The following is a 19,868-nucleotide window of genomic DNA, read 5'->3' on the forward strand; positions in this document are numbered from 1 at the left end:
ATTGGCTCTACCACTAGCCAGCTGGTTAACTTCTAGCTAATTTTTCCTCATGTGCAAATGGGAAATTTAAGACCTATTGCTTAGGGTCATTTGAGAATTAGTTGAGATATTACATGAAATACCTGGGTACACAGTAGGTACTTCATAAAAGTTACTTCTTTAGGAAATTCTCCCACCCACACCAATGCTCAGTTTTCTATTCAATGGGCTAATGCTACCTGCCTCAGAGATTTGTTGCACAGATCAAATTAGCTAATTATGTAGATAAATAGAATTGTCTTCAAGTTCATTGTATTTATTTTTGGTTGATACATTTATTTTTAAAAATGTGGCTATGGTTTTATAGCAAAGCAACAGAACAGAGAACAGAGCAGCCGGTTAGCTGAGTTGGTTAGAGCTCAGTGCTCATAACAACAGGGTTGCCGGTTCAATCCCCACATGGGCCAGTGAGCTGCACCCTCCACAACTAGATTGAAATCGACTTGACTTGGAGCTGATGGTTCCTGGAAAAACATTGTTCCCCAATATTCCCAAATAAAAATTAAAAAAAAAAAAAAAGAACAGAACAGAAAATGATCCCTGCATCTTCTCCTCTGGCCCATGTTACTATTAACAGCACAGATGGCCGTTAACAGTTTTACAAAGAGAGTCTACCAGAAAGGTTTCACTCTGCATCTGTGTGGCTTTGTGTCATAGATAGTGTAATGATAAGCATCAACTTGTAGATTAACTTTGTGGCTAGCACCCGTGTCCAAAATAGACTAAGGACTAAAGACCAACTTTGGAACTATTCTATTCAAGCACTGGCAAATAGTGAGGGATAAGAAAACAAGTCCCATCTTGTGAAATACGTAAGTGTCAGACAGCTGGTGAACTGAGAGTCCCCTTGGGCATCCTAACTAGCATTGTGCATTGTCATTTTTAATAATTACCATTATGTCAATATCTTTCATTTAAAAAATTTTAATTGTCATGTCAACATGCCGTAATTTTTTAAATCTTGTGAAATTAATGCAGGAAAAAAGATCATTTCTAATTAATATTGAGTACTAAACATTGAGTACATACTTAAGTTTATGCAGTAGATATGTTTGAAAAGTTTCATCTCAATCTCATAATGATATATTTAATTTGTAAAATGGATTGGAGAAACTAAAGGAATGTTTAAAGACTGTTAGATATTATAACTGGTATTGTCATATAAGTTCTTTTTGCTACTAAATGATTATTTAAATTCTATTATAATTAGCATCCTGTAGAAGGTAAAATAAAGTCTATTAAGGCGACATAAATATCCCACTAGTGGAAAAATATTTCTCAAGATCTTAACTACAAATCACCTCCCATTAAGTACTTTGGAAAGATTTTGAAATTTATGCATGCATCTTTTCTTTTTTTCTCCCAGCTTTCCAAACACTTGGCTTAAATCCTACCCTTAGAATTACTTTTGACTTCAATGGAGTTTTAAACTACCGTCTAGGAGAAGCATTTGGCTCCTACTGTTCAAGTCTAAAGTTCTCCAGAAATGTTCTTAGGAAATGCGACTCTGATTTTCATCACACAGTTTTACCTACATAGCATCATATTTTCCTTCACCAGCAAACACTAAGTATTTTATTTTTAACCAGCACAGCTATATCTATATTTGCATGGTACTTTCCAAGTTTCCAAAAGAGGCAACAAATCACATAATCTAGGCAAAAACAAAGGACTTATGATGTGAAAAATAAGTTCTGAAAAACATTACAACAGAAGTATTTCATTTTCTGCAATAAACCATTTTCAGAAAGTTGTAAGCCAATCTAACGCAGGAGATCAGCTTTCTATTTAAAGGGACTCTGTGATATATAATTTTTGAAGTGACAATAAATATGATTGAGTCTACACTATCCTAAGCCTTCCTACAAACATTTCAGTCAGTCCTCAGGACAAAGCGGCGAATAAGGAACTTAATCCGTGTTGTTACAGATGAGGCTCAGAGAGCATGACTTGTACCAGTTATACTTCTAGAAGTGGAATTTATGACTATCAGTGAGTTCTTTTTTGCTGTAGAAGTTTAAATTATTATGACAACCTGATAAAGAATACCTTGTGTCAAATATGCAGAGAATCAGATTATAATTTTTTCAGATTACAATTTTAATAATTTACAAAAATATAAATGCCAAGGAATGCAAAAATTTATTTTTAAATAGCTGGATATATATATATATATATATATATATATATATATATATATATATATATATATAATCTCATGTGAACTTGCACCAGTGGCTAAGGATGGGTGACCAAGGCAGAAGGAGACCTAATACCCTGTGGATTTCTTTGCCATGCTTATTATTTTAAAAGATAATCCACCAAAGACATCACAAGTAAAGAAAACTACAGACCAACAAATATAGACACAAAAATCTTCAACAAAATACTAGGAATAGGGCCAGCCCAGTGGCTCAGGTGGTTAGAGCTCCATGCTCCTAACTCCAAAGGCTGCCGGTTCGATTCCCACATGGGCCAGTGGGCTCTCAACCACAAGGTTGCCAGTTCAATTCCTTGAGTCCTGCAAGGGATGGTGGGCTGCGCCCCTGCATCTAGCAACAGCAACTGGACCTGGAGCTGAGCTGTGCCCTCCACAACTAAGACTGAAAGGACAACAAATTGAAGCTGAACGGCACCCTCCACAACTAAGATTGAAAGGACAACAACTTGACTTGGAGAAAAGTCCTGGAAGTACACACTGTTCCCCAATAAAGTCCTGTTCCCCTTCCCCAATAAAATCTTAAAAAAAAAAAAAAAAGTACTAGGAATAGAAGGAAACTTCCTCAGCCTGATAAAGGGCATCTATGAGAAATTCAGAAGCAACATCATTTTGAAGGTGGAAGACATCATTTCCAACTAATATCAGGAAAAAGACAAGGATTTCTATTCTATCACTTCTATTCAACATTGTACTGGAGGCTCTAATCAGGCAATTCAGCAAGAAAATGAAACAAAAGGCATCCAGATTGGGAAAGAAGAGGTAAAACTATTTCTATTTGCAGATGACATGATCTTACATACAGAAAATTCTAAGGACTCTACTAAAAATTATTAGAGCTTATATTCAAGTTTAGCAAGGTCAACATACAAGGCAGGATACAAGGTCAATATAAAAACATCAATTGTTTTTCTATATGTTTGCAATGGACAGTTCAAAAAAAAAAATTAAGAAAACTATCCCATTAGAATAATATAAAAACAATAAAATACTTAGAAATAAATTTAACAAAAGTAAAATTTTATACTCTGAAAACTATAAAACATTGTTGAAAGAACTTTTGAAAGATCTAAATAAATGGAAAGTCACCTCTCATTCATGGATTGAAACATACTGTTATTAAGATGGGAACACGCCCCAAATTGATCTATAAATTCAACACAATCACTATCAAAATCCCAACTGTCCACTTTACAGAAATGAACAAACTATTTCTAAAATTCATATGGAAACTCAAGGAACTCAGAATAGCCAAACAATCATGAAAAAGAACAAAGTTGGAGGATTTATATTTCCCTTTTTCAAAACTTACTACAAAGCCACAGTAATCAAGACTGTGATACTGGCATACACTAGATATAGAAATCAATGGGATGGAATTGAGAGTCCCGACATAAACCCTCATTTATGGTCAACTGATTTTTAACAAGAGTACCAAAACAACTTAATGGGGGGAAAAATTGTCTTCAACAAATGGAGCTGGGACAACTGGATATCCATATGCAAAAGAATGAAGTTGGTCAGAACTTCACAACATATATAAAAATGACCTTAAACTAGATCATAGACCTACATGTAAAAACTGAAACTAAAATTTTTTGAAGTATAGGGGTGGGGCGGCCAGATGGCTCCGTTGGTTGGTGCACGAGCTCTAAACAGGGTTACCGGTTGGATTCCCACATGGGCCAGGGAGCTGCACCCTCCACAACCAGATTGAAGGACAACAACTTGGAGCTGATGGGCCCTGTAGAAACACACTGTTCCCCAATATTCCCCAATAAAAATTTAAAAAAAGAAAAGTAAAAAGAAAGTATAGGGGTAATTCATCATGACCTTGGATTAGCTATGGTATGGTTTTTTTTTTTTAGATGTGACACCAAAAGTGCAAGCAACAAAAGAATAGATTAATTCTACATCATCAAAACTAAACTTTTGTGCTTTAAAGGACATTCTCAAGAAAGTGAAAAAGACACCCCACAGAGTGGGAGAAAATATTTTTAAACCATATATCTGATAAGGATCTAGTATGAAGAATATATAAATATATAAAGAATTCTTAAAACTGAATAATAAAAAGACAACCCAACTTAAAAATGGGCAAAAGATCTAAATAGACATTTATCCAAAGAAGATATGCAAATGGCCAATAAGCACCTGGAAAAATATTCAACATCATTAGCCCATCATTAGCCATCAGGGAAATGCAAAGCAAGACCACAATGAGATACCATTTCACTCACTAGGATGGCAATAATAAAAAAGACAGACAATGACAAGTGCTGGCATGGATGTGGAAAATCGACTCCTTTAAACGTTGCTGGTGGGAATGTAAAATGGAGCCACTTTGAAAAACAGTCTTGCAGTTTCTGAAAAGGTTAAAGATAAGATTTACCATATGACCCAGCAATCCCTCTCCTAAATATATACCCAAGAGAACTGAAAACATATCCACACAAAAACTTGTACATGAACGTTCATGGCAGCATTAATCATAATAACCAAAAAGTACAAATAACCCAAATGTTCATTAACTAAAGAATGGATACGTAAAATGTGGTATATCTATAAAATGGAAGATTATTAAGCCATAAAAAGAAATTAAGTACTGACACATGCTTCAACATGGATAAACCTTGAAAAACATACTAAATGAAAAGCAAGTCACAAAGGTTCCATGAAGTGTCCAGAATAGACAAATCTATAGAGATAGAAAGTAGATTAATTGTTGCCTAGAACTAGGGAGTTTAGGGGTTGAGGGATATCTTTCGGAGTAATGAAAATGTTCTAAAATTGTTTGTGGTGATGGTTGTACAACTGTGAATATACTAAAAATCATTGAATGTACACTTTAAATGGGTGAATTATATGGTATGTGACGTGTATCCCAATAACGCTGTTAACAAAAAATGAATAAATTAATCAAATTTAACTTTAATTAGGTGCATTAAAAATCACTGTGATCATAACCTTCTTCTTAGTCATAGGCTGGTATAAAGTTTCAAGTACAGGCAAATAAATAATAAACTCCATAGAAAATTAGGGAATAGTCATAACTATGTCTGTTATTTACCTCTAGCTTCGTAGTAAGTTTGAGATTATATTTCTGACAAGGATAACATTCCTTAGCATTTCAGAAATGGACTCGTTTTAAGATAAAAAGAATAGCTGAAATTATTGAGTACCAACTTAACCCAAGGGACTTCATGTACATTTGATCCTCCCAACCCCTGAACAGAACTCCTACCCCCTTTTAATAGTTAGGGAAGCTATGGCACAGAGAAATTAAGTAACTTTCCTTAGCTCACACTCACAGTTACAGATAAAGCGAGAAGGTAAATGCTAGGGTTCTTCTAACCTTTCCTATAACCTGCCCTATGCTGGCCTGCTGGGTCACTTTATCACTCATTACCACTGGTGAATTAAGAATCCAAAGACCTGGGGAACTTGTAAGGGAAATTACATAATGGCTATGCTAATGTTACTTTGAGGACCTAAGAATCATGACACCACTCTAGGCCATTCCAGGGTGCTGGTCACAGGGCTGAGGATGGGGTGGAGTTGGAAATAGAACTTTCTTATTTTCAAATGTGGAGGAAAGGATGAGGAAATTGAAAAGAAAACCCCAAAGGTTCTCTCCAGCACTAAAGTTTAGTCAATTTAAGGCTCTACCTTAATGGAGCTGAAGGCACCCTGGAATTAAAATCACTATTTCTTCCTCTCCTGATTTAGTCTTGTCCCAGGATCCATGATTGAGGTGTCACCTTCAGGACTCCAATGACTATAATTCCATCAAGAAGTATGTTTTCAGACCTCCTCCCCGCCCCCCGGCTTAGCTGTACTCTTCCAGTAAAATGCATGCCATCAAAATCATCTTTGCAAATTTAGTCCTTTTATACTCAGAAAAATTACCCGTAGGTGTCAAATTGAACTTCAGTCTATACCATGTCTATTTCTAGCCCTTCATTAAAATTGCCTTTTAATATGTGACAGATCACAAAAAATGCTCTATTCTTTTTTTAATTTTATTGTTTTTAGAATGGGTAATGCATACACACGGAACAAAATTTGAAATTCATAGCAGGGGATGCACCTAGGGTTGCCAGAGCTAGCAAATAAAAATATAGGACATCCAGTTACGGTTGAATTTCAGATCAACAACAAATAAATTTTTAGTATAAATTTGTCCCATGCAGTCTTTGGGACATACTTAAGATTATTTGTTATTTATCTGAAATTCAAATTTAAGTGGCATCCTGTATTTTAGTTGGCAGCACTAACTGCAGAGAAAAATGAGACTCCCTCTGGCTATGGTTTCCCAGGGACCCAGTTGTCCTCTCAAAAGAAAATCCTATTACCAGTTTCTTGAGTATCCTTCCAGGAAAATTCCATAATCAGCTTTCCTTTACAGCAATCAAAGCTATCAAGCCCCAGCACAAAATAGAATCTGAAAGAAATGGATCTAAACCGAATGGAACAACGTCTGAGTTTTTAATTTGGACTCATAACAGTTACTAAACGAACTTAACGGAAGCCATACGATGCACCAGCTAGGTAACCTTGAGTGTGTTCCTTACCTTCTGGGATCATGTGCAGAAGAAGGTTAATATTAATACCCACTATACATTTGTTGTGAATCGTACGTAACACACCTAACATGCATACAAAATGCCTGGCAAAATGGTGGGCATTGGGTTGGCAGAGTCCCCTTCCTGTTTAGATGTTTTGGGGTATTTATTTGTAACTTTCTTAAGAAGTTCATCATTAAGGCCCAGTCTGGAAGTACAGGCCAGATAAACTAACTCTGTCTCAGTACAACCTTCTAAATTCGCCATCAGGTAACTCAGTTAATGACGTGAACTGACTTTATAATCCTGAATATTTACGTCATTCGGGACCCTGATGGCTCAGTTTATCCTCTCCAACTTTCACTTTATTGAATCTGTTCCTCTGTCATCCACTGATTCAAAAAGAAATATTTACTGAACACCACTAACAGCCAAGCACTACTCTAGGCACCGGGGAGACAGGTTTGAGCAAGATCACAGCGCTCGGAGGACTCGTGTTCAAGGATGGAGACATAGATAACAAGAGCGTAAAGAAATAAATAAGATCATTTTAAATAATGATAAAAGCTAATTGAACAGGAGTGAAAAATGCTAGGGGAAGAGGGAAGCTATTTGGATTCATTGCCCTCTTCATAATAAATTCCTTTCATTGTACTTAAACTGCTCAAAGTACTTTGCGGAATTCTTTTTCAAAGGTTTTTAAACAATACAAGTAGAGAGCAACAACCTTTACAATTTTTTTTATGCGCGCTTTTGTCTGGTTTATTTTTCTTTTCATCCTGTATAATCAGAATCCAGCATTAGTCTATCACATCTTCCACGAGTGTCTCCAATCAATTTTTTTATGTCCCAGCTTGTGTTAAATAGAAGTGAAATATTAAGGGAAATAGATTTAAGGGAAACTTGAACAATTCTTGAAGCATTGTTCTTGATCATTTAATTTATTGAAAGGAGATGCTGCTCTCGTTCTTGACTCAGCAGCAACCATTCTTTTTGTTTACATGCAGTCATTGTTTTATGTGTTGTTTTGCTCTATACTGGACACAATGTTTCCTACATGATTTTCAGTTAAGAGCCGGGAGGTATAGTGTCTTGTGTTTGTAGTGATATGCATATTGTCTTTCTCGGATGTGTTTCCTCACCATGGAGAAAAGAGCGCTTTGGATTCTTGCCGGCGTGAGTGCTAATGTTAGGGGTGAATATGCTGCAGAGCCATTGAGCGTAAAGAAGACCCTAAACGAGATCCAAACACATGGGCACCAGGTGCTTCTTTCTCTTCACAAAAAAGTCCTCACCACGGAACTCCATCCCCTGGGGGGCGGGGCAAGCGATGAAGGCTAACCAATCCAACGCATTGTAGGTGGTACAGGCCCATGGACTGACGCTTATAAACAGCCAATGACAAACGCATGAGGTTCTTTGTGAGACACGGCAAACCCGGAAGAAAAGTCGGTCTTGGACTTTCTAGCACCTTGAAAGTGGCTAAAATGGTCTTAAATGCCTGAATGAGTCACCAAACCATCATACACACCATCGCAGTAGGGGAGATGGAGATAGTTTTGCTCGCCCGTGTACACGATGAAGAGGTTAATGGGAGTCTGTTTGAGGGGACGCAAGGCAAGGTCCTGCCAGTGCTTTGCCACCAGGGTCGGGTCTGTCTCTTGCAGGCTGGTATGAGGCACTTTTGTGTCCATGTAACCAACTGGGTACAGTGAGTCTCCCTGGCCACAGCCCTTACTGCCTGCCCCAGGCCCACTCAGCTCAATGGCCCCCTTGAAGTGCTGGCCTCGTTGGCCACCAGTCTCCCCTGAGAGTTCATGGCAAAGGCTGCCTACCAAAGCGGAGAAGCTCCTTGTCATGCAGAGTGTTGCACAAGGTCTCAGCTCCCGCTCCCCACGTAAGAATGCAGGATATGGTAAAGCCAAAAAGGAACACCCACGGTGGCATAGATAGGGGAGTTATCCACTACAGTCTCGCTGATGGCTGGGTTGGAGACACAGGAAGCAGGAGCCACACTATCTGCAACTTGCCCTCCACTTCTCTCTGCCAACCAACCTCACTTGCTAACTACAATCCGCTCTTGTTAGCTCAGCCACCATCTTCTTGCTAGCCCCCACTTTCTCCTTGTGCAGCCACGGCAGTTATATTAGTGGCCAATGGCTCACTGGTTACAGCTGACGGCCAACTAACCACAGCTGATGGCCATCCAATCACAATTGATGGCCATTTACTACCCGTGAGCACCTTTCCACGTGAGGGCGAGAGCCTGGAAACTACACTACTGGCTCTGTCCCCACACTCCTTTCTCTAAGGCATAGCTGGGCCTGAGGCTATGCGCCCACAGCCTTTCCAATTTTAAATTCATTCTTCAGGCTAGCAGTATGCAGATACCAAAGTCTTTCAAAAGTATACACTTGGGTATTTCTACTTTTCGTTGGTCAAGTCTACATGGGAAAAGGAACGCTATGAGCATTCAAATTCTGAGTACCAATTATTAATGGGCAAAACAGTTATTCACATTTACAATCCATCTCCACCACCACCCCAGACGTGCGTGCGTGCACACACACACACACACACACACACACACACACACACGCAGTGCTGGGAGCTGGGTGCTTTTATCCGTATTTTATAGGTGATGAAGGTGAGGCTCCCAAAGTTCAAGTGACTTATTTGCCCACGAACACCGAGGTCAGAAGTGAACAAATCAGATTTGAAGCCATCTTTCTGCCTCCAAATCAAGAACCTTTTTACTTATACTACCAGCCAACTTATAATTTCATGCCATTCCTACTCCTTGGAAAAAACTTGCTTCTTCATTAAGAGGTTTTCATTAAAAAAAAAAAAATGCTGTGAAGGAAGTTGGGGTATGCTGAGGAGTTTGGGCATAAATATTTCAGCATTGTTTAAAAATTATAATAACGTCCCATTTCATTTTGCCTGTAAAGTCACATATTATCAGAACTAATATTCAGAGATAATCATCTATTTGTAATGGGGGTGAATACAAAATTATTTTAAAATCAGTCTTAGCTATCTTTTCTGAGAAGCTGCTTGTGGTTTGTCAGGATAATGCAATTCCTGTCTGTGTACTATAAAATTAGTACAATTTATATGAAGAAAACCTTTTTCCCTTGTTCCGCCCAGTGAAATGATGCATTTTCTTGATGATTAAAAACAAAACAGCCTATGATGCTATATTAGTTCAAAAAATTTCTCAGAATGGCATATTAAAACTGAAACTGAAACATCACGGAGGTGGTAAAATCTACTCACATTCAATTATTTATGGGCAGAAAAATATTACATACCATCGGTGTCTGCAGACTTACAATATGTGTTAATAATGATATTAAAAAATAAGTGAAACTGCTCGCTTCGGCAGCACATATACTAAAATATAAGTGAAATTTAGGGTGAATCCTCTAGATAAGTATGTTCTTCTCAACAGGTTTAGAACAGTTGTTGAATTTAATAGACTCTTAAAATTAACTGAAGTATAAAATGAGAAACACATAAGATACGATAATATTAAACTTTGCTAAAAAGATAAGAATAATTTTGAAATGTCACTAGTTTGTTGTTTCTTAGTTGACTCTCCCTCCCCTCCCCTATCCTTAAATCTTTCATCTTTTGAGGTATAAACTGTTTATTTCATTGCCCCATTCTTTTTTTTTTTTTTTTTTTTTTGAGTTCTTCTCTTTCATTTTTTTTGAGCAGGAGGGAAATGTGAGGTTTGTGTAGGACAAGCTGCATATTTAGAGGTAGTAATACAGCTTTCTCTGTCCTCTTTGTCTCTTGGAAGTCTAGATTTTATATGCCTCTCAAATAGTTAGTCTTAATTCTACTTAAATGCATTTTACAGATTTACTTCTTCTTAGAAGTGCTTTTTCAGACTATTACTTTGTATTCCAATAACTACACTGGTTTTCTTGCTTCTAAAATTTGGACTTTCCTGAGTTGGTGATGTCATTTTTGGTGTTGTCCATTGTTGTCCTCTCCACAACCCCCTCCCACCCTGAATCACTCTGCACTGTTAATAATACCAAACTCATGCGTTAAAGAACAGGCGTGTCAGGCATACTGCTTTGAACTTGACTTTTACAGGAATTTCTAAGCCAGAATGTTTCCTCAAATTATGGTTCTATTGAACAAATATTAGTTATTAAGAAGATCCTTTTAATACCTCTCTTCCCCTTTATTTACTGTAAAGGGTTGGGTTTCTTTTGGAGGCACACAAGTAGTACGGAATTTAGCTTTGTCCATCTCGTGCAAATCCCTGTAGGGTTTGTAAAAATACAACCCATAATCCCCTCTTGAAAAAACATACTGATTATTTGTGCTTATGCTGGTTCCAAATATTACAATAGTTTCTGGATTTTTGCCACATTCCTCTCTAGATGGTCATTGGGAGAATTTGTTTATAATGTGTGTTTTGAATGAAATTTAAAAATTCCAAGACCACAGGATGTAAGACTCAATTGTAGGTTAAACTTCATTTTGCACTTTTGCAAAGAGGCCTCACTTAGATTACAACAATAGCAACACTGAATAGAAAATGAGAGAAGGTGTGTTTTTTTCCCCCAAGGATTAGTGTTTGGAAGAATATAAGAGAAAGCATGCTATTTCCAAGAATTAGGGGATGTTCTCAAAATGCCCTATAGCATTCAGTGGGTGGTTTGGGTGAATTAAAACATTAAGATGTATTATGGATATCATGAAAACCATTTTCTTTAGGGATTGTGCTAGCTGTGATTTTAAAATCAGAAACAAAACCTGGAATTTAAAATTGGCCCCTCACTCCACCTGAAAAGTAGTTAAGTTCCTGGGGGATAAACAGTGTAATAGCAACTTTTTTTAAGGCAACATTAAAAATATAAAAGCTCCCTTGGGACTTTTTCCTTCTAAGAAATTCTAGTTTTTTTCTCTCCTACTCTATTTATTTTAGAAACTGATGCTAATTAAAGAACGCTTTAAGATTTTAGGACCAAATGAAAGACTTAATGATAGACTTCATAAACCGGTGTGTCTGACTTTACCTGTTCCCTGCTCTGGAGCTTTTGCCTGTTACCACTTGGATGTATTCTTTTACTCTCCACAGCTTGTAAAACAGAAAACAGTGAACACAATAGACAACACATGTAAGCGAAGGCCAGCTTCCTCTAGCGACATTCTCGGTCACCACAAACTGATGGATTTCTCCTCAAGATGTTTTAGTTTCATTCTATAAACCTCTCTCTCTCTCTCTCTCTCTCTCTCTCTCTCTCTCACACACACACACACACACACACACACACACACACACACCAGTGATTTCTATGACATAAACTTTCTGGAATTCCATAAACACAGGATAGGCAACACGGGTTAACCACTTGTCTAGGAAAGAAAACAAGCAGACAGTTGCCCACAGAACACATCTTACATTTGGGCTTCTACGTGTGCCAAGAAAGTGATCCAAGAAAGCGATAGCTTTGAGTCCCTGCCTGAATAATAACAGGACCTTGAAAGCACTATTGCTATTTTAAAAGAATGTTGCTTGTTAACAGATGCACAAAGAATTATGGCCTCTGCATTAAGCTCTTTCGTTTATTGCTGACATTGATCTTCAGAGATGGTGTGGTAGGTAGCAAACAGCACATATAAACCTTCTGTTAGGTATAGAGGAAAATATTGTACTTAAAAAAAAAAAGAATATAACATCATGTCACTGGTGAAAATAAAATCATTTGTTATTCATCAAGATAAAGAAAAAGATATTATTAGGTTGGTGCAAAAGTAATTGCGGTTTTTGCAATGATTTTTAACCTTTTAAACCGCAATTACTTTTGCACCAAACTGATAGTAGCTCATATATGGCAGCTTCCTTACCACTTTTAGCAAATGGAGCGAAGACTAAAAGAGTAAATAAATGCCCTGAGTATTGCCCTTCTTCACCAAGCCACTTGACTTATACTGAGGCTAATTAATATTGCCCCCAAACAGTGATCCCATTCACAGCTTTATGCTAAGCAGCTATACTCAACAGCGAGTTTTAGGCCCAAGTCTACTCCCACTTACCTAGTGCTGAAGAAAAGAGAGCATAGTTAGAGGTGGAGTGGGTAGAGATGTGACTGACAGCCGTGTCTTTGTGATTACAGTGGGAGATCACTGTGCTAAATATTAGCAACTTTGTTATTCTATCAGCACTGACATCAGGAAGCCATCACATGGCACTACCACTGGTGATTACAGCAACGGCTAATTCAAGGAATCAAATTAGTCACTGAACTCCACTTAAGACAGATTCAAAGGAAGGCTCTTCGGTGGAGGCAGAGGGAATACTCTCTCTCCATTGCACACTTATAGTCTCATTTGGGCTCATTAATTTATGTGCTGTCATAGCAGTTCTAAATGGGAAGAATCTGTTTTCTCAATTACTGATATCACATGAGCATTGCAGGAATGAAGTGATTTACTGTGGTTATACAATTATACAATTCCTCTAATTTCACCCCTAGGGTAACTCTACAGCATCACAATCTGAATCTGAATCCAGCTCAGATTGTGGAGGGAGGAATCCCTCAGGAGCCTTCTTTCCCTTCAAACATCCTTGAATCATATGAGTATTGGATCGGCAGGGACCGCGCTGCTGAAAATCCACAACCATCACCTCTCCTCCAAGCCCCAAATCAGCTCTGGTTGATTCCTTGGCCAATAGGGTGGAAGGGACCTGCAGTAGACTTGTTTTCTTCACAGAACCAATCTTTGGGAGTGACACTTAAGTGAGGTAGGGTAAAGTGTGCTTTAGGAATCCCTGCACATTATTTTACCTCTCCTAACCACTATCAGCCTTTTCCTCTCACTCCCTCATCAATAGCCTGGTCCTGTACTCCACATCAAAGCCCACCTCTCTGCATTCTACAAAGTCAAGTACTAACCAGATAAAGCAATTCGTGCTGTGAATGGGAGAGAAGCGCGCCTCTTCCCCACACATGTGTGCACACGTGTGTGTACACACATACACACACAAGCCCTTTTCTTCTTGGAGAGCAGGCATACTTGTCATCGTGTAACAAAGTGTCATTCCAACAGAAGAAATATAAGCCTAATAGAAGAGGAGAAAAATTATCTCGTCATTTTCCTACTTAAATATTTTCAGTTATTTATAGCAATTCATCCCAAAGCTCAATGCTAGTCAGTCCAGAGAAAATGTCTAGAAGAGAGTAGTTGTCAGAAGGGCAGGGCCTGATAAACAGAGCGACACTCACGTAGATGTGTAATGGTTCATCCTTGATTCTTCTCTTTCCATCATCAACTGTATCCAATCTGTTGGCAAGTTCTGTTGGTTCTATTTTCAAACTATGCCCCGCATCTAATAATTTTTACCATCTGCCCTCTAGATCCTAGTCCAGGGCATATCACCTCTCTCTAGGTACCTGCATTACCTTCTACCTTCTCCCTACTTCTACTCTACCCCTGCCCCTACCCCTACCATCCATTCTCTGCAGGATTTCCCAGAGTGATCTCTTCAAAATGTAAATCAGATTACGTTACTCTTAAAGTAAAACTTCCCACATACACGTCTATTACATATTTTTTATATTCCTTGAGCATTTTGCCATGATAATTAGTATTGAATGTTCTTTAACCAAAAGGCTGCATGCTGTTTTACCAGAAACAAAGAATCTGGGAGCTTGACGGCATTACCTTCCAGATTCAGGAGAAAAGGTGGGTGGCGACAGCTTTGGAACGGAGGAAAGCCAGCAGAGTCCTGGTGGCCTACAGTCACGGAAGAAAGGGGGATGCTAAGAGCTGACCTGGCCCGAGGAGGGGCCTGGGCTGAGCAGTAGAAGCGCCCCTGACTGGCCCATGAGGCCCCACAGGATGTGGCTTCTGCTCACTCTCACCCCTCTCCCAGAGTTCTGTGCTCCAGCTATATTCAATGTCTTTCATTCCTGAATACAGGAACACCAACTTGTCTTGCCATTCATTTTCTCTGCTTAGAAGGGCCTTCACCAGATTCTCTTCCTGGTAAATATTTATTCAGTTCATACAATTCCCCAGAATAGATTTCCCTCAGCACCACTTAATTTCTTTCCTTGCTCTGAAGTTTGCATAATTGTAAGCCTATCCTTTTATTCTAAATGACAACTTTGTAATAACGTCTTTCAGTAGGTTTCCAACTTTTGAAGTTTTCTATATGCCACGAAAATTAATATTTATAATTCTGTGCGATGTAAAAAAAAGATTATACTGAACAATGTCCTCTTGAATCAGAAAGGCAACTAGTGCAGATGTTAACCCTGGACCAGAAGAGAATCTAAATCTACTAGTCGTTCTGACAAGTTGTTTCTCCACTCCGATGGCCTACTTCTCTGGACTCTGGATTGTTGCACAAAGATTAACCCTCATTTCCCTCTACTTTTCACATGCAGATTAGTTTTATCTCTCTGCAATACTTCTCAACACGTGTTACAGAAATATATACAGGTAATAAACTTATTAAGTTAATACCTATTTGCTCAGGGCACATAAACAGTGTCCAAAGAGAATGCTTTTCACTTTTTAAAATGAAAGATTATTTACTTTATTGCTTATTCACTTCCTTGGAGGAAGAACAACTGGTCTAACACAGAAATAAGTGATATTAATTGTTATGTATTTTATTTACAGTTCTATTCTGGAAGGAGCATTCCCATTAATAAACAGAAACATTAATTGGTACTATAATAACTAAATAAAAGTACTCTCAGTCTTCTACTTTGGGGGTAATATTTAGGGCATATTTTTCAGCTAACTAGAGAAATCCTGACAGAGCTGGAGTACTTGGACAAAGGCACATTATTACTGGTAGAGATAGACTTGAGTTCTTTTACAGAAGGATTGGACAGCTGCTTACACCTGCCTTAATTTTTATTCAGGCTAAAGTTATCTGTTCCAGGATCCTATGTCATGCAGTATAAAGCTTTGGTTTCAATCAGTCACTAGCACGGGAGCTTGGATATATTTGAAATTCCTTTCAGAGGAGAAAATTAGCCAAGGATTTTGATCGTATTGCTTCTCGCACCCAGGCCAAAGTGGGTTGGCTCTCCATCAGAACAAGAACTCATATTGGCATCTCACTCTTAAAGTCAGAGAATCATCACATTTTGGCCCCAAGGGGACTTTAGAGTTCATGTGATCCAACTTACTTATTTTACATTTTTCTATGACATTATATTAGCAGTTTTTGTTCCATCATACCAAATATCCAAGACCCCTAAATTAACTAACAATATAGAGTACGTGTACTATAGGTGCCTGTTAGAGGATGTCAAGACAAAAAAATTCTTCAGCAGCTCAGAAGCACTTATGATTTCTGACGTTAAAAGAGAGAGTTCAGGGCCAGCCCGGTGGCTCAGGCGGTTGGAGCTCCGTGCTCCTAAGGCCGAAAGCTGCTGGTTCAATTCCCACACGGGCCAGTGGGCTCTCAATCACAAGGTTGCTGGTTAGACTCCCACAAGGGATTGTGGGCTGCACCCCCTGCAATTAACAACGGCAACTGGGCCTGGAGCGCCCTCCACAACTACAATTGAAAGACAACAACTTGACTTGGAAAAAATCCTGGAAGTACTCACTGTTCCCCAATAAAGTCCTGTTCCCCTTCCCCAATAAAATCTTTAAAAAGAGAGAGAGAGAGAGAGAGAGAGAGAGAGAGAGAGAGAGAGAGTCCAGCAGATAGATTAACCATCCATTCACGTATATTCTCCAAGTTCCATTCTTAATTTGGTAAAGAAATTAGAGAGCAACATACCTGAACCACCTTATCCTTAGCTTCTTGCTCAAATACTTGCTCAAATATATTCACCAAGTTAAAGGTGAATATGTCCTCTGTTTACATACAGGGTCATATGAGCATATCATTAAAGATGTCGACCACCCTTATCAAGTGGTATTAGCTTACCCAGATCCATGTGATAAATTCTTTCTTCAATTTAATTTCAGGCAATGATAACATGTATGCTTGCTCTTGTCAGAAAATGAAACCCCTGTAGCCTATCATGTTTCTCTTTTTACCTTCGCTGCCAGAAATATATGAACCAAATTTACTGCCAAGTGTTGTAATCTGATCAACTCTGGTATTGAGAAGTATTTACTTCTCCTGCTTGCTTCTTAAATATTTTGTTTCTGCGCTGCCTCAAGTAATTTTAGAAGTACGTCAGTTGACAATAGAAATTTCAATTAATAAAATGGGGAAAAACAATTTGTGGGAGTGAGGAATAGTCAGACTTGCCAATGGCACATGTCTGGGAAGGCCTTTCTACCTGTGTTTCCATTTGGAGGGTAGTGTTTGGTGTCAGAAAACCTGGGTTTAATTCCCAGCTATACAACTTACTTGCTAAATAACCTTACAAAAAGTCACCTATCTTCCACTTCCTCATTTTTAAATTGGGACGTTAATGCTGTTGATCCACTGGGTTGTTGTGACAACTGGATAAGAAAACATGGGGAGATGCTTTCTAAACAGTGAGTCACTCTAGAAATGTTCGTTGTTTTAACTTCCACATTCTGTCTTGCAGTGCTGACCCACTCTGTTTTAAACAGTGTATGTTTGTGGGGGTTTTAAAATAAGTTGATAAATTCCCGAATAAATTCACAAATTCTTTGATACTCCTTTTAAGAGATGAAGCCGAATTGCTCTCCCCTAGAATGTGGGATGTATTTAGTAACTTGTTTCTAGCCAATAGAATATGGCAGAAGTGACAGTGTGTGACTTGTGGGACTCACTCATGGAAAGCACTGCGCCTTCTTCCTCACTCTCATTCTTAGATCACTCTTTCTGTGTGTTCTGAGGACATTCAATCAGACCTACATGGAGGCCCCGTGATGAGCAACTGAAGCCTCTTGCCAAGAGTTATGTGAATGTGCCATCTTGGAAGCAGATTCTTCATCCCCAGGCAAATTTTCAGAAGACGGCACCCTCAGCCAACTTTTTGATTACCAACTCCTGAATCACATCAAGCCAGAACCACCAGCTAAGCTACTCTTGAATTCCTGACCCTCAGAAACTCTATAAGAGAATAACTGTGTATTCTTGCTTAAAGAGCCTAAATTTGGGGGTAATTTGTGAGAGTTGATATGGACAAGATAAGATACTTTGAGCTACTCTCAACTTGGTAATGTCAGTTTCTAACCAAATATTAATAATTGTTAGTTGCAAAACCATAATTTATTTCCAACAAGTATGAAGTCCTGGGCTGAAGAATCTTAATTACAGTAAGGGGTTAATAAGTGGAAGATAACCTTTAAAAATCCAACATCACAACTGTTAAGGAAATACATTACAGCTTGTTCCGATGAATAAGTGTGAAGTCAGTAATCTTGCATTTTGTAGCCTTTTTTCTCTTCACCTCCTGATTATCACTTCTGGGTTTTGTAGGTATCATAACATATAACAACAAAATAAGTACTATCAAAAACAACTGCCCAGCTTGAGAGGTATTCTCAATAATCACTATCATATTTAATCTTGTAATTTGGCTGTATTGATTCATTTGGATATTATGAGAAAATGGAGACTTGGGAGTTACGTGACCTCTCAATATAATCTACCTTTAATTTAATCTCCTGGATGTCTTACCAAACCACAAAAATCACTGTATCAAAAAACTTATTCAAATATATTCAGTAGGAAAGAAGAGAAAAATCAGTAGCTTCTGACTCTTTTTGCTTTAGAAAATCCTAAAAGCTATCTTTAATTAAAAAGAGTCTACACTTAAAAACAAAGGGACAATATTTTCCTGATCTCAATTAAGTATTTTCTTCTAGTATAATATTAAACTTTTATGAAATATATCAAGCTCATCTGATATGTCATAATTTAAATTTCTTAGATGTTTATTTGAATATGGAGTGTATCATTAACTCTCTTGCACCAGTTTATTTTGGTTTTTGTCCCAGATGATTTATCTCTGTGTTCCTATATTTCAAACTAAACTGAAAATTAAAATTCAAGTGCAGTCTCATAGTGGTATAGAGATTTTAACATGGTGTTGGCAGTTCATCCCAAAAGAAATAAATGCCCCAGACTTGGACACGTTCTTTATGTCTCTTGGTGACCTGATCCTACTGTTCATAGCAAAATTCCCTTTTAGATGATTCATAGGCAAAATTTACATTAGCAAAAAGGAAAGGAAGATTAAGGATGAAGGAAATTATTTACATCTCACAGAATTCCTTGAGAATTTGATAAAACTATGACTGTCTCCCTAGGTAAACACATACACATGAAGTTTGCATCAAAATGTGTGGGGAGAGGTCTTTTCTGATCTAGATAATTTGGAAAGCACTTTCTTTGAAAGAGCTATGTAACTCAGATAGAAAAGGGGGATTAAATTAGAACAAAAGGGTTTTAAGAAATAACTTTATAAGACCAAGACTAAGAACTGTTAAATTAGCATAACTCTTCTGTCCAGACATCAAGAAATTAGAACTCCAGTGTCTATGAATATTTACATGTAGCCATTTGAAGATGGGGGATAGACTCATTGAATAATTCCATCTTTTTGATTTGCCTTCTCTGAAGATAAATATGTATCTTGCTTATATTATTTTTTCATTGGCTGCTAAAAGCAACCCACAGGATACAAATCTTTTTCAAACACTAAATATTTTAAAATTATAATAAACAAGTCAGAGAGAATTTTAAGATGATGTAGTAGAGTGGTTTCAAACTTTTTTTCTGAGCAATGGCACTCTAGACAGTATTGTAAACTATAACAGATTAAAATGGCATTTTTATCATAACTGTTTTTTTAAATATTAAAATGAAAACAACTCCTTATTATGTCATTCCAAGTGGCTGATTTTGTTTAACACAAACTTTTAGAAATAGGACCTAACAGAAAATAGTAACGGCTTCATCATCCGATGGTTTTTTGTACTTAGTTTTGGTCACTCAGTAAATATCAAGAAAATTCTGATTTGGATATAAATGTAGTTGCAAATGGTAACAATTTTTAAAGAGTCACCTTTTCTTCAAATAAATAAAGATGGGAGGAAATGCTTTATTCAAAGTCTAC

General features: G+C 37.7%; 1 protein-coding gene and 1 pseudogene across 2 annotated transcripts in view; both read right to left on the bottom strand.

Moving 5' to 3' along the window:
* Window positions 1–19,868, bottom strand: part of RBPJ (recombination signal binding protein for immunoglobulin kappa J region) — a 201,358-nt gene that overhangs the window by 100,268 nt on the left and 81,222 nt on the right. The gene's annotated exons all lie outside the window — the stretch shown is intronic.
* On the bottom strand, window positions 8,056–8,641 carry LOC109453820 (ER membrane protein complex subunit 4 pseudogene; annotated as a pseudogene).

The sequence above is a fragment of the Rhinolophus sinicus genome, chromosome 1 (assembly GCF_057876585.1).
Source record: "Rhinolophus sinicus isolate RSI-liver-muscle chromosome 1, RSI-T2T, whole genome shotgun sequence".
NCBI lineage: Eukaryota > Metazoa > Chordata > Mammalia > Chiroptera > Rhinolophidae > Rhinolophus > Rhinolophus sinicus.